Here is a 12261-nt window from a genome sequence, read left to right as displayed (position 1 = left end):
CCCAGCCTCCTCCTGCTGCGAATATGAGGCGGCCCATCCATGCCAACCCCCAATGGGGCGGGGAGCCCTCGTACCCCATTCTCCCACAGGAAGTAGCCAACTTCATACCCCTGCCAGCGAGTATCACGACACAGCCTGCGGGGCCTTCGTACCCACCGCCACCGCAAGCAGCGCCTGTGCCACAGGGTCAGCAGGGGGCGCCCCAGAACAGGACAACCCCTGGGTGGCCCTGGCCCTAAAAATAGGGAGGGAACCCCCGAAAATCTGGGGGACATGCCGCCTTTATGACAGTCAGGACCCCCACGTAATAGGGCTTCAGTTTTGGGCAGACACAGGAGCAGACTGCACAATCCTACCCCAAGCCCTGTGGCCCCGACACTGGCCGTACAAGGAAGTCCCCCCAGTGAACGGGGTGGGAGGGTTGTCCCGAGCTTGGAAAAGCACCCAGTTGGTAGCTATAACGCTCCACACAAAGAAAGGACCAGAACAAACAGTAGCAATCCACCCCTATATCTTGCAAAACTCCCCACCCCTGATAGGAAGGGACGTTCTCGCCATGCTAGGAGTCAGGATTACAAATTTATGATGAGGGCCACTGCTGTGCACCCACTGCTGCCAATCAAACTGACTTGGAAATCACCAGACCCCGTATGGGTTGAGCAGTGGCCCCTGTCAAAGCCTCGAATGACAGCCTTGCTGGAACTGGTCGACCGCGAGCTACAAAAGGGCCACATCGAACCCTCCACCAGCCCGTGGAACACCCCTGTGTTTGTAATCCCCAAGAGATCAGGAGAAGGCTACCGCCTCGTCCACGACCTGAGGGAAGTAAACAAGACAATTCAGCCCATGGGTCCAGTTCAGACACTACTGCCCGCGAACTCAGCCATCCCCAAAGGGCAGCCGTGCGCAGTGCTGGACATCAAAGACTGTTTCTTTTCAATACCCCTGCATGCCGAGGACAAAGAACGGTTCGCCTTCTCCATCGTGTTCCCGAACGGCGAGCGACCTAACCTCCGCTTCCAATGGAAGGTGCTACCTCAAGGCCTTGTGGACAGCCCGACCATATGCCAGATCACCGTGGACAGGGCACTGATGCCAGTCCGACACTCCCACCCTGCTGCGACCATCATTCAGTACATGGACGACATCCTCGTCACCGCACCATCGGCAGGCCAAGTGGATCACCTAGTGTCCACGATCACGGAAACCCTCCAGGCCAACGGCTTCGAGATCGCGAACACGAAGATCAAGAGAGGACCGTGCGTGACCTTCCTGGGAGTGGGGATCACAAACTCCTACGTGACCCCACCCAAGATAAAAGTCCGCCGAGACATCAAGACCCTCCACGACATGCAGCGACTCGTAGGATCTCTGCAGTGGCTCCGCAACATCATCCTAGTTCCCCCAGAGGTCATGGACCCCTTGTATGACCTCCTGAAAGGAAAACACCCGTGGGACCCCAAGGAGCTGACGCCGCAAGCAACGAAATCCCTCGACTTCATCGAACGTCAGATGTCCACTAGCCTGCTTGCCAGGTGGAACCCGGGCGTACCACTGGACTTATACGTCCACTTCACGCAGAAGGGAGGAGTGGGAGCACTTGCCCAAGGACCTTCCGAAAAATCCCAGCCGATCCAGTGGGTGGTCCCCGGAAGACCGACTCACTCATTCTCCCCAGGAGTTGAGTGCATTGCTAACCTCATCACGAAAGGCAGGAGACTCACCCTGAGACACCTGGGAACCGAGCTGGCAAGGATCCACCTCCCCTTCCGCAAGCGACCGACCACGGAGTCAACTGCAATATCGGAGCACCTGGCCCTCGCTCTCACCGGCTTTGGAGGAGAAATCTCCTACGCCACCAAAACACCCTGGACCCAGCTACTGACCATTGTCGACATAGATGTGCCACCGAAGGTCATGGACCGACCGCAACCAGGACCAACGGTCTTTACAGACGCCTCCTCCATGACTTCTACCGCAGCAGCAGTGTGGCAGGCAGGAGAAACATGGCATTGCGTCAAAACGTGTGACCCCACGCTGTCAGTGCAACAGCTGGAAGCAGCAGCAGTGGTCTTGGCATGCGGACTTTTCCAGGACGAACACCTCAACATCGTGACAGACTCTATATTCGTGGCAAAGCTCTGCCTAGCCATGTCAAGACCAGGTGTGTCAACATCCACGACGGCCTCCATGCTTGAAGAGGCACTCTCCTCACGCCAGGGCACCATGTCCGTCATCCACGTCAACAGCCATAACCCAGTCAAGGGCTTCTTCCAGACTGGCAACGACAAAGCAGATGCCGCAGCGAAGGGAGTGTGGACACTGCAGGAAGCTCGTCAGCTGCACGAGTCACTCCACATAGGGGCCAAAGCACTGGCAAAAAGATGTGGGATCTCGACAGCAGACGCGAGACACGTAGTGGCCACCTGCCCTCACTGCCAGAAGTCACCCCTATGGACCGGTGGAGTCAACCCGAGAGGCCTCAAGGCATCAGAAATCTGGCAGTCAGACTTCACCCTCTGCGAACTGCTGAAGCCCCGAGCATGGCTTGCAGTGACAGTGGACACCTACAGCGGAGTGATCATAGCGACACAGCATCTCAAACCCAACTCGAAGGCCACGATCCAGCACTGGCTGACAGTTATGGCATGGCTTGGTATCCCCAAGCAAATTAAAACTGACAATGCTTCCAATTTTATCTCTAAATCAGTGCGAGAATTCGCCTCAGTGTGGGGTATCACCTTAGCACAGGGAATCCCATATAACAGCACCGGACAGGCCATTGTCGAGCGAGCAAATCAGACCCTAAAAGCCAAGTTAGAAGTGTTGGCAAAGGCAGAGGGCTTTGCCAATTCCATCCCCTCAGGAGACCACACGCGCATGCTAGCAACCGCGCTGCTAGCACTGAACCAATTTCCTAGGGGAGATGAAGCAAACAGTCCCATTCGAAAACACTGGGCCACCCAGACACTAGAGGAGGGCCCACAGGTCATGGTCAAAAACGAGCTAGGCGAGTGGGAACGGGGCTGGAGACTGGTGCTTACGGGACGGGGGTACGCGGCAGTTAAAAAGGAGGGCAAGATCAGGTGGTGTCCACTCAGGTCGATCAAACCTGACCTTAAGAATGAAACTAATGGAAAACTGTGAGTTTTCGTTCGCAGGACACGCTCGTGGACCGTCCCCGCGACACACACACACCTGCTCCAGAGAGAGATAACGGACCACCAAGCCACCAGACAGAGCCTGAGCGTCCCACGGCGGTGAGACCCAGACATGTGCAGTGTCTCTGTGCAATCCTGCTGATGGGGTTTGTGGCCGGGGGGCAAGCCGACCCAGGCCACTACCCTCACCAGCCGTTCAGATGGGTCATGCAACATCTCTCAAGCGACAAGGTGTTCAAAGAGGTCACCACCGCAAACGCTCCATCCTTCGTATTCCACATAGCCGATCTGTTTCCAGGGCAACCGAAAATACGGCCCTCAAGCCCACACATCATACTCATGTACATATCCTATTGGTGCCCAGCGTCCAACCCAGGGAAAAGGTACTGTGACTACCCGGGATGGGGACATTGTGGGTATTGGGGTTGCGAAACCATTGTTACAGATGCCAGACCATGGGCAGACGGGTGGCAACCACAGGAGCCCGACAAATTCTTACAGTTCACCTGGGCACCCTTTGGCTGCGGAGACCACACTGCACAGCCTAGACAACGGGCATGCGTAAGTTATAACATGACTGTCCTACAGCCAGATCACCCTAGCTGGGCCACGGGTAGAACATGGACAGTGGTCCTCAAAGGACCGAGGAGGTGGGTGAATGTGAGAATTATCAGGCTCCAGCCGCCAACGCCTCGACCAGTGGGACCCAACAAAATTATCAGGAATGTGCTGAGAGGGAAAAACACAACCCACCTCAAAACCCTGACCCCAAAAGCCACTGACACCCCGACCAGCCTTGCAGATACCCCCCAGATAGGCCGCATGGCTGAGTCAGACCCAAACCCAATCTTTCGTATGCTAGAAGCTACCTTTTTAACCCTAAACGAAACCAAACCGAACCTAACTAACTCCTGTTGGCTTTGCTATGATAGCAAACCCCCTTTTTATGAAGGCATTGCTCTGGACACCCCCTTCAGTTACTCCTCGGCCAGCGCCCCCCACCAGTGCAGATGGGACACTCCCCGCAGAGGAATCACCCTGAGTCAAATCACAGGACAGGGCAGATGTTTTGGGAATGCAACCTTAGCAAAGCAGAAAGGCAACTTCTGCACTAAAGTTGTTAAACCTAACAGAAAAACTAGCAAGTGGGTGATCCCATCTGCGTCTGGAATGTGGGTTTGCCAAAGGTCCGGAGTGAGTCCTTGTGTGTTCCTTGACAAATTCAATGACTCTACTGATTTCTGTGTCCAAGTTCTGATTGTCCCCAGGGTCTTGTACCACTCAGACGAAGAAATATACCATCTTCTCGAAGAACCTAACAGACTCCACAAAAGGGAAATCATCACAGGTATAACTATCGCAATGCTGCTCGGCTTGGGAGCAGCTGGCACCGCCACGGGCGTCTCAGCCATCGCAACCCAGCAACACGGACTCTCCCAGCTGCAAATGACCATCGACGAAGACCTGCAGAGGATCGAGAAATCCATCTCCTATCTAGAGAAATCAGTCTCTTCGCTTTCAGAAGTAGTTTTACAAAATAGGCGAGGTCTGGACCTTTTGTTCATGCAGCAGGGAGGACTGTGTGCAGCTTTGAAGGAGGAATGCTGCTTTTATGCAGATCATACGGGAGTCGTTAAAGACTCCATGGCAGAACTCCGAGACAGACTGGCTCAGAGAAAGAGAGACAGGGAGACCCAGCAGAGCTGGTTTGAATCCTGGTTCAATCAATCACCTTGGCTCACCACTTTAATTTCCGCCCTGGTAAGTCCACTGGCAATACTGCTTTTGGCTATTACCATAGGACCATGCCTGCTGAACAAACTAGTCTCGTTTGTTCAGGCCCGTCTGGAAAGGGCAAACATTCTGTTCATAGGCCACCAACAAATGCTATAAACCAAAAAACTGCAAACACAGTCAGTAGCAAAAGCCTTCAGCACCTGCCTTAAAAAATCTACCCTGATCTACTAAACCACCCTTTCCTTAACAAGTTACAAGTCTGTACCTCACTCCAATGCCTCTATCTACAACTACCTCATTTTGTATGTGATAAGGAGGGGGGAGATGTGGTAGATAGGGACAGGCGGAGCGGAAGATCACCGGGATGTCACGGAAAGACAGACCCCTTCCCCCCTCTCTCTTCCCCGCTTATCTGTTAACCCCAGGAGTCAGAGAAGAATGTAGCCACACCTGTTCTGGTAAAATTCCACTACCCACTATCCTCTGAGACCCCCAACCCCCCTCTGACGTAGCAAAGACCCCTAAACCTATTTAAACCCACGAGATAGGCGAATAAACGCTTTTCAACCGTCTGCCATATTGGTATCTGCGTGTGTTGATTAGCCCAAGTGGCTTGGACGAGACCAGGCCGCCATGCTGCCACCTGAACCAGGCCCCTGGTTGTCTTTCATAAAGGCAACAGGCCCCAGATACAGGTATGGCCTGGGCGATGATTTGCCCTTTGGGAAGGTAGACTGGCGGGTGAGCACAGTGCAGCCACAGCACCAGATGTTTAGGGTTTGCAGGTGTCAAATTGGGTGCGATAGTGATGTCGAGTGGCGTGTATTTTGTGTCCCCAAGGACGATGTACTTACTGTGGAGTTTTCTCCAGGTCCCTGGGTCCTGTGTGTCCACTGTGACAAAGTGCCAATTGCTGTCCCTGAGCAGTAGGGGTTCGGTTAGGGCCAACCTGTATGGAGAGAAGTTGGACTGGGTGTTAAGGATGGGCCTGGGATGGTCGGGGTCCCGACCAAGCCATGCCTGTGAGATGAAATTTCCAACTCCTCCCACGCAGGCTGGTTCACCAGCTCTTGTTCCCCTATTGTGCACCCCAGAAATGTCATGTTTGGTATTACAGTTATTGTCCTCAGGTGGGTATGCTAATGTGTTGTCCCTCCTGCCCCCTGATGTTATGTTTCCCACCAAATTTGTGTCCTCACGCAGGGAGGGACTGCGCTGGGAAATCAGTTTTTTGAATGTTCCCCTGAGTTGGAGGCACCTTGCCCTTGCTGCTGTTTTTTAAAACGCAAGAAGTCCTCTTTGAGGGGGCAGTGAGATGCCCAGTGTCCTTTCTTATTGCACAGGTTGCAGGGCCGTCCTGGATGGTAACCTTTGGGTGGTGGCCCAGTGAAGCGGCGTGCAGGAGCCGGAGCCGTGGATGGCGTGTGGGCTTCGGCAAAGGAGACTCTCCGTGATGGCGTTTGGGGTGTCCCCGGAGGGTCTTTTGAAGGCAAGGTGACCCTTCGAGCGCACACGTCCAGCATGTCCTGGAGCGTTGGCTCTGGGTCGAGGGGTAGGCTCAGCATCGCCTGTCGGCAGGCCTCGTTGGCATTCTGCAGGGCGATCTGCTTCACCATGCCCTGCCTCAATCCATCCTCTGGCACCTGCGATTCAGCTGCCCTGTACAACCTGTCTACGAAACTAACGAAAGATTCCTGTGTCTCCTGCTTAATAGAAAAACAGTTAACAACAGGACCACGGGGTTTTAACTTAAGAAATGCTTTTTCTGCTGCATTGGCAGTTGCTGCCAATGCCCCCCTTGGAATCTTTTCAGCCTGTGTTGTTGCCACGTCCCAATCCCCTATCCCGCACAGGTGGTCAATGGTTAACATGCCTCCATCGGTGTCAGAGGAGGTCTCGGCTTTTGCCCAAAGTTGCGGTAATGCATCCCGTACCTCCCGCCTCCATGCGGATTCCCATACCAAAAACTCAGCTTGAGTAAGCAAGCACAAAAACAGAGCGCGGATGTCAGCAGGGACGTATTCATTGGAGGAAAGTGTGACTTTTAAAAGTCCCCTAAAGTATTCACTTTCCCGACCAAAGTCTTTTTGGGCTTTGCAAACATCTCTAATTACAGCCTGTGGGATAGGGGTCCACTGTGCCAAGGGTCTGCCCCTCTGCCGCGGGGTGTAGGTGACTGGTGCGGCAGAAAAGGCAAGCAGGGGTTGCGGCAGGTCGCGGCTTCCCCCCTTCCCCCCCTCCCTCCTCCTCCGCCCCCCCCCTCCCTCGGGAACCAAAGCGTGGGAACCAGAGGGCGGGTCGCGGGAACCGGGGGCGGAGGCAGGACCAGGGCTAGGGGGTGTGGCTGGTGTTACCTCACCTGCAGGGGCGGGGTCGGAGGGAGGACTGCTGAATGATTCATTAGGGGAGGTGCCAGAAGGGGGTGGAGGGGAGGGGTGGGTGGAGAAGTCTCGGGAGTGGGAGGGGTTGGCTGTAGGGCGGAGGGGGTGGTTAGGAGACAAAGAATGCAGGGAGGGGGAGGGGGAGGCCATGTGGTCGCCTCCATCTTGTGTCCTGGGGCAGGGATCTGGGGTTTTAAAACTCACAACTTTGTAACGAGAGGAGGTTTGGGGAGGGGAAGGGTGCAGGGCGATGCCAGCATCGTCCTGCAGTAGAGCCTGGGGGTTAACAGAGAGGCCAGAATCTGCCTGCGGCTCGTTTTGCCGGGATGCCTGTCTGAGAATCCCCGGGCTAGGGAGAGAGGGATAGGAGAGGGGTTTTGGGGGATTTGGGGGGCTTGGGAGGCAGCGTTCGCCCTGCGGTGGCTCTGGCTTCCCTTTGCAGTTATCTTTAACAATATTTTTCAATTGGATTGCCAGGTGGATAAAAATTGAGAGGGACTGATCCTCCTTTTGGGCAATTTCTTTTTCCACTCGGTCCCAGAATTGGACTTGGTACAAATTTTCCTGCGACAGGTCCTGGAAAGACTGCAGAAGCCACCGTGCAAAACGCTTCACGTCTGATTTTTTACATTTCTTCCCTCCCCCCACTAAAATTCCTAGGGTTTGAACATAAATTCTCTCCTGTGACACAGACATTTTTGCACCCATTATGTCGATGTTAAGGCGTGTCATAACCCTCGCGGCTGGTAAAATATCAAAAGAAAAAAAAGAACACCTGTCGGAGACTGGGAAGCCCTCCCTTACACTCCCTGAAGCAGGAGACAAAATGTGGGCTCTTACGCCCTCTTGTGGGGGAAAGAGAAACTCACCCCAAAGGGAGCAAGGCGTACCCAGCCCAGGGGGACCCCGGTAACTCACCACGGGTCCGGCGACGTCCGAAGGCGAAACGAAAAGTCCAGCTGCGAAGTTTTCGCCGTGGGGGGGCCGAGCTTCGGCGGTGCTAGCCAAAGGTGCCGGCCCCACCCCTCTGGAAGCCCTGGCTCCTTAAAACGGAACCACGGCTTGCGAGGGTGTTGTAACGTCCACGAGGTAAATCAACGAGCTTTTCGGGGCTCGGTGGTCCTCAGTCCGTGTGCTTGGAGCTCCCAAGCCCCACGTTGGGCGCCACAACTGCCTTAGCGCTCTCTCTTGTCCCCCTTTTCGTCCCAGCTAGCTCTGTGAGGGGGGGGGAGCGCTGGCAACTTCCGTGTTTTCCGGCGAACCCTCGCGGGTATCGGCCGGTGCTGCGTGGGTCTGGGAGCTAGGCAAGTCCCGAGGCGAATAAAAGGAGAGAGACTTTTTCCCCCGCGGGCGATATCTCGGTTTATTGTGGCTTGGTTGGGAAGGAAAAAACCGAGAAGCTGCTGCGTGCTGAGTTCGAGTTTGTCCGTGCCGCCTGGCCGATTCAGGGGCGGGGCGGCGCGCTCCGGCGCTGGCCGCGATCCAAGAGAGGCGGCGTGTGGAGCCGCGGCGCTGCTGCCGACACGTGCGGGAGCCGCGGCGACCGCGGCAGCAGCGGCGGTTCGGCTGCAGCAGTCAGGGGCGGGGCGAGAGAGAGAGCCGCGGCAGCACGCAGGGATCCGACGGGGGAAGAGGCGGCGGGCCGGGCAGCAGCGGCAGTCGGGGCCAGGCGGGAGAAAAAGCACCGGGGCGTCCCCAACTGGCTCTATAAGTACGGGATAGGGGAAACCCGGGGTGGCCAATGAGATAACGCCACGGGGGGACTTGGGGATAGTGGGGTGCTGCCTTAGCGCTCTCTTTTGTCCCCCTTTTCGTCCCAGCTAGCTCTGTGAGGGGGGGGGGAGCGCTGGCAACTTCCGTGTTTTCCGGCGAACCCTCGCGGGTAACTGCCGGTGCTGCGTGGGTTTGGGAGCTAGGCGAGTCCCGAGGCGAACAAAAGGAGAGAGACTTTTTCCCCCGCGGGCGATATCTCGGTTTCTTATGGCTTGGTTGGGAAGGAAAAAACCGAGAAGCTGCTGCGTGCTAAGTTCGAGTTTGTCCGTGCCGCCTGGCTGATCCGGGGGCGGGGCGGCGCGCTCCGGCGCTGGCCGCGATCCAAGAGACGCTGTGTGCAGAGCCGCGGCGCTGCTGCCGGCACGTGCAGGAGCCGCGGCGACCACGGCAGCGGCGGCGGCAGCGGTACGGCTGAAGCAGCGATCACGGGGCAGCCCGGGGCGTCCGCGATCGCCTGAGGCAGTGGCGGCGGTTGCAGCAGGGGCCGGGCGAGAGAGAGAGCCGCGGCAGCACGCAGGGATCCGGCGGGAGAAGAGGCGGCGGGCCGGGCAGCAGCAGCGAACAGGGGCCAGGCGGGAGAAAAAGCACCGGGGCGTCCCCAACCGGCTCTATAAGTACGGGATAGGGGAAACCCGGGGCGGCCAATGAGATAACGCCACGGGGGGACTTGGGGATAGTGGGGTGCAGGGGTCCAATGGGAAATAGACAGATGGAAGGGTGCCCGGTCGTCTCTCGACCCCGCCGCATGGCTGACAGATGGTCTGAGAGACGTAAACAAAGTGACTAAGCACTTCCTCGGGAAGGCAGACCGCGGGGGGAAATGGGAGAACCCGGGGGGTCACTTACAGAGTGCGGGGGGGATACATGGAATGACCTTACACATAATAGAACATATAATAACACAATTCCACAACTCCCTCTTCTGTTTTTCAAAAGAAAAGAACGGAAAATAACTTAAATGGGAGGTTTTACAGTCCTTTTTCCCATCGTTGAACCCAATGTCTGCTCGGTTCTTCTCTGTCTGTCTGTGTTGAGCGGATGTCAGCTCTGATGGGGCGATGAAGACTGCGTGGTCGATGTGCACGGTGGAATTGATGACCTTTAAACCTTTAAACATTACTAAAACTCATAATAAGAACAATGAATGTTAACAGCAACATAATTCAGCATTCTGGGGAGGGGAGGTTTAAATCAAAAGGGAAAGGTGAGTCCAGGGAACTGCATGGTGAAAGGGAAGGCTCTGAAAGAGAAGGTGCTGAATCAAAAAGGAAGGGGGGAGACTTTCTCCGTCGGCGGAGGGCTGCATGCTTCACCTGAGCATCCTTTTTCTTATCAGTCTGGTGTTTAGGGACATATGGCCGGACAAATTTGGACGGGATCCATCTCAGGCCTGAGGGCGTGGACACGCAAGCGTATCCCCGTCCCCAGGTAACTAACTCATGGGGCCCTTCCAGCTGCCAAGTCTCTGGATTTTTGATGATAACTGGTGGTTTTTCCCTAACCTTGCTCAGCTCGTGGTTGTTAAAGTGCCTGGTGACTGGTGGGTTGAGATTTTCAAAAGAACAATTTAGGAAATTCAGTGTAAAGAGGGCACGCGCGAGCCGAACTTGGGGGGACTCCACCTTCATAGTTGGTGTTTGCTGTTTCAGCATGCGTTTGAGACTCTGATGAGTCCGTTCCACCACTGCTTGACCTGTCGGGGAATATGCGATGCCAGTTTTGTGCTTTATTCCCCATTGCTGCAGGAAGCTGGCAAATCCCTTGGATGTGTACCCGAGGGCATTATCTGTTTTTATCAATTTAGGGACGCCCAGCATAGCGAAGGCCTGTATCAGATGCTTTTCAATGTCTTTGGCCTTCTCCCCTGCGTGGGCAGAAGCAAAGACTGCCCCAGAGAAAGTGTCCACGGAGACATGGACATACTTCATCCTCCCAAAGGAATGGATGTGAGTAACGTCCATCTGCCATACCTCTCAGGACTTCAGACCCCTAGGGTTTGCCCCTGAGCTCACCGATGGCAGGGGGAGCGACTTGCAGGACGGGCAGGTGGCCACAATGGCTCTGGCTTGGTCCCGAGTGAGGTGGAACTGCCGGACCAGCCCGGGCGCATTCTGGTGGTAAAACTGGTGGCTGATCTTAGCCTGCTGGAACTTATCTGGGAGCGGAGCTACCTGAGCTGGGGCGGCAGCGAGAGAATCGGCACGCCGATTGCCCTCTGCCAAAAACCCTGGCAAGTTGGTATGTGACCTGATATGCATCACATAAAAGGGTTGCTCTCGGTGGGAGACTAACTTAATTAGTTTCGAGAGCAACTTGTGCAGGGCTTCGTTGGACACACCCTGCAGAACAGCGTCCTGTGCTCTAGACACTACACCAGCCACATATGCCGAATCAGTTACCAAATTAAAAGGTTCAGAGAATCGCTCAAAGGCCCTGACGACGGCAGCCAACTCAGCTATTTGAGGGGAGCCTTCCACCTCCACAATGTCTGTCTCCCACTGCTGCGTCTGGGGGTCTTTCCAAGTTATTACAGACTTGTGGGAACTCCCGGACGCGTCTGTAAAAACTGTCAAGGCTTTGAGTGGTTTTTTGCTCTGAATTTGTTTGATGGACAATGCAAATTGAATTTCTGATTCAAAAATTTTGTGGGCTGGTCTCAAAACTGAAATTTTGCCTGTGTAGCTGTCTAGAGAGAACTGCAGGGATTCATTTTCCTGTAACAGATGTTCTAGCATGGCCTTGGTGAATTGGCCTGATTCCAATTTGATGGGAATGTGAATGCATTCAAAGTCATATCCAGCTAACTCTCTGATCCGAGCTCTTGCTTTGCGGATCAGTTCCGCTACTAACTCCTGTGGCCTTGTCATTCTCTTGGACCGATGGCGACTTAGGAAGACCCATTCTATGATGGAGAGTGGGTCCCTTCGGTCTTGGCCCTTGCCCTTCCTTGGGGTGTCTGTCCATTGAAATATCACACCATGGAGGTGTGGGCGCCTGCCCAATATGATGAATTTAAAAGGCAGGTCCGGATCATACCGGTGGGCCTGTCTGGCAGACATTGTCTCCTGGACCCTAATCAAAGCTGCTTGGGCCTCTGGGGTGAGTTCCCTGGGAGAACTCGGCTCCTCCCCCCCTTTCAATAAATCGAAAAGAGGGGCTAGGTCTCTGTTTGTGATGCCTAGCCATGGCCCCACCCAGTTCAAAGAACC

The sequence above is a fragment of the Taeniopygia guttata genome, chromosome 17 (assembly GCF_048771995.1).
Source record: "Taeniopygia guttata chromosome 17, bTaeGut7.mat, whole genome shotgun sequence".
In the NCBI taxonomy this organism is placed as follows: Eukaryota; Metazoa; Chordata; class Aves; order Passeriformes; family Estrildidae; genus Taeniopygia; species Taeniopygia guttata.
Note: the sequence above shows the minus strand (reverse complement) of the source record.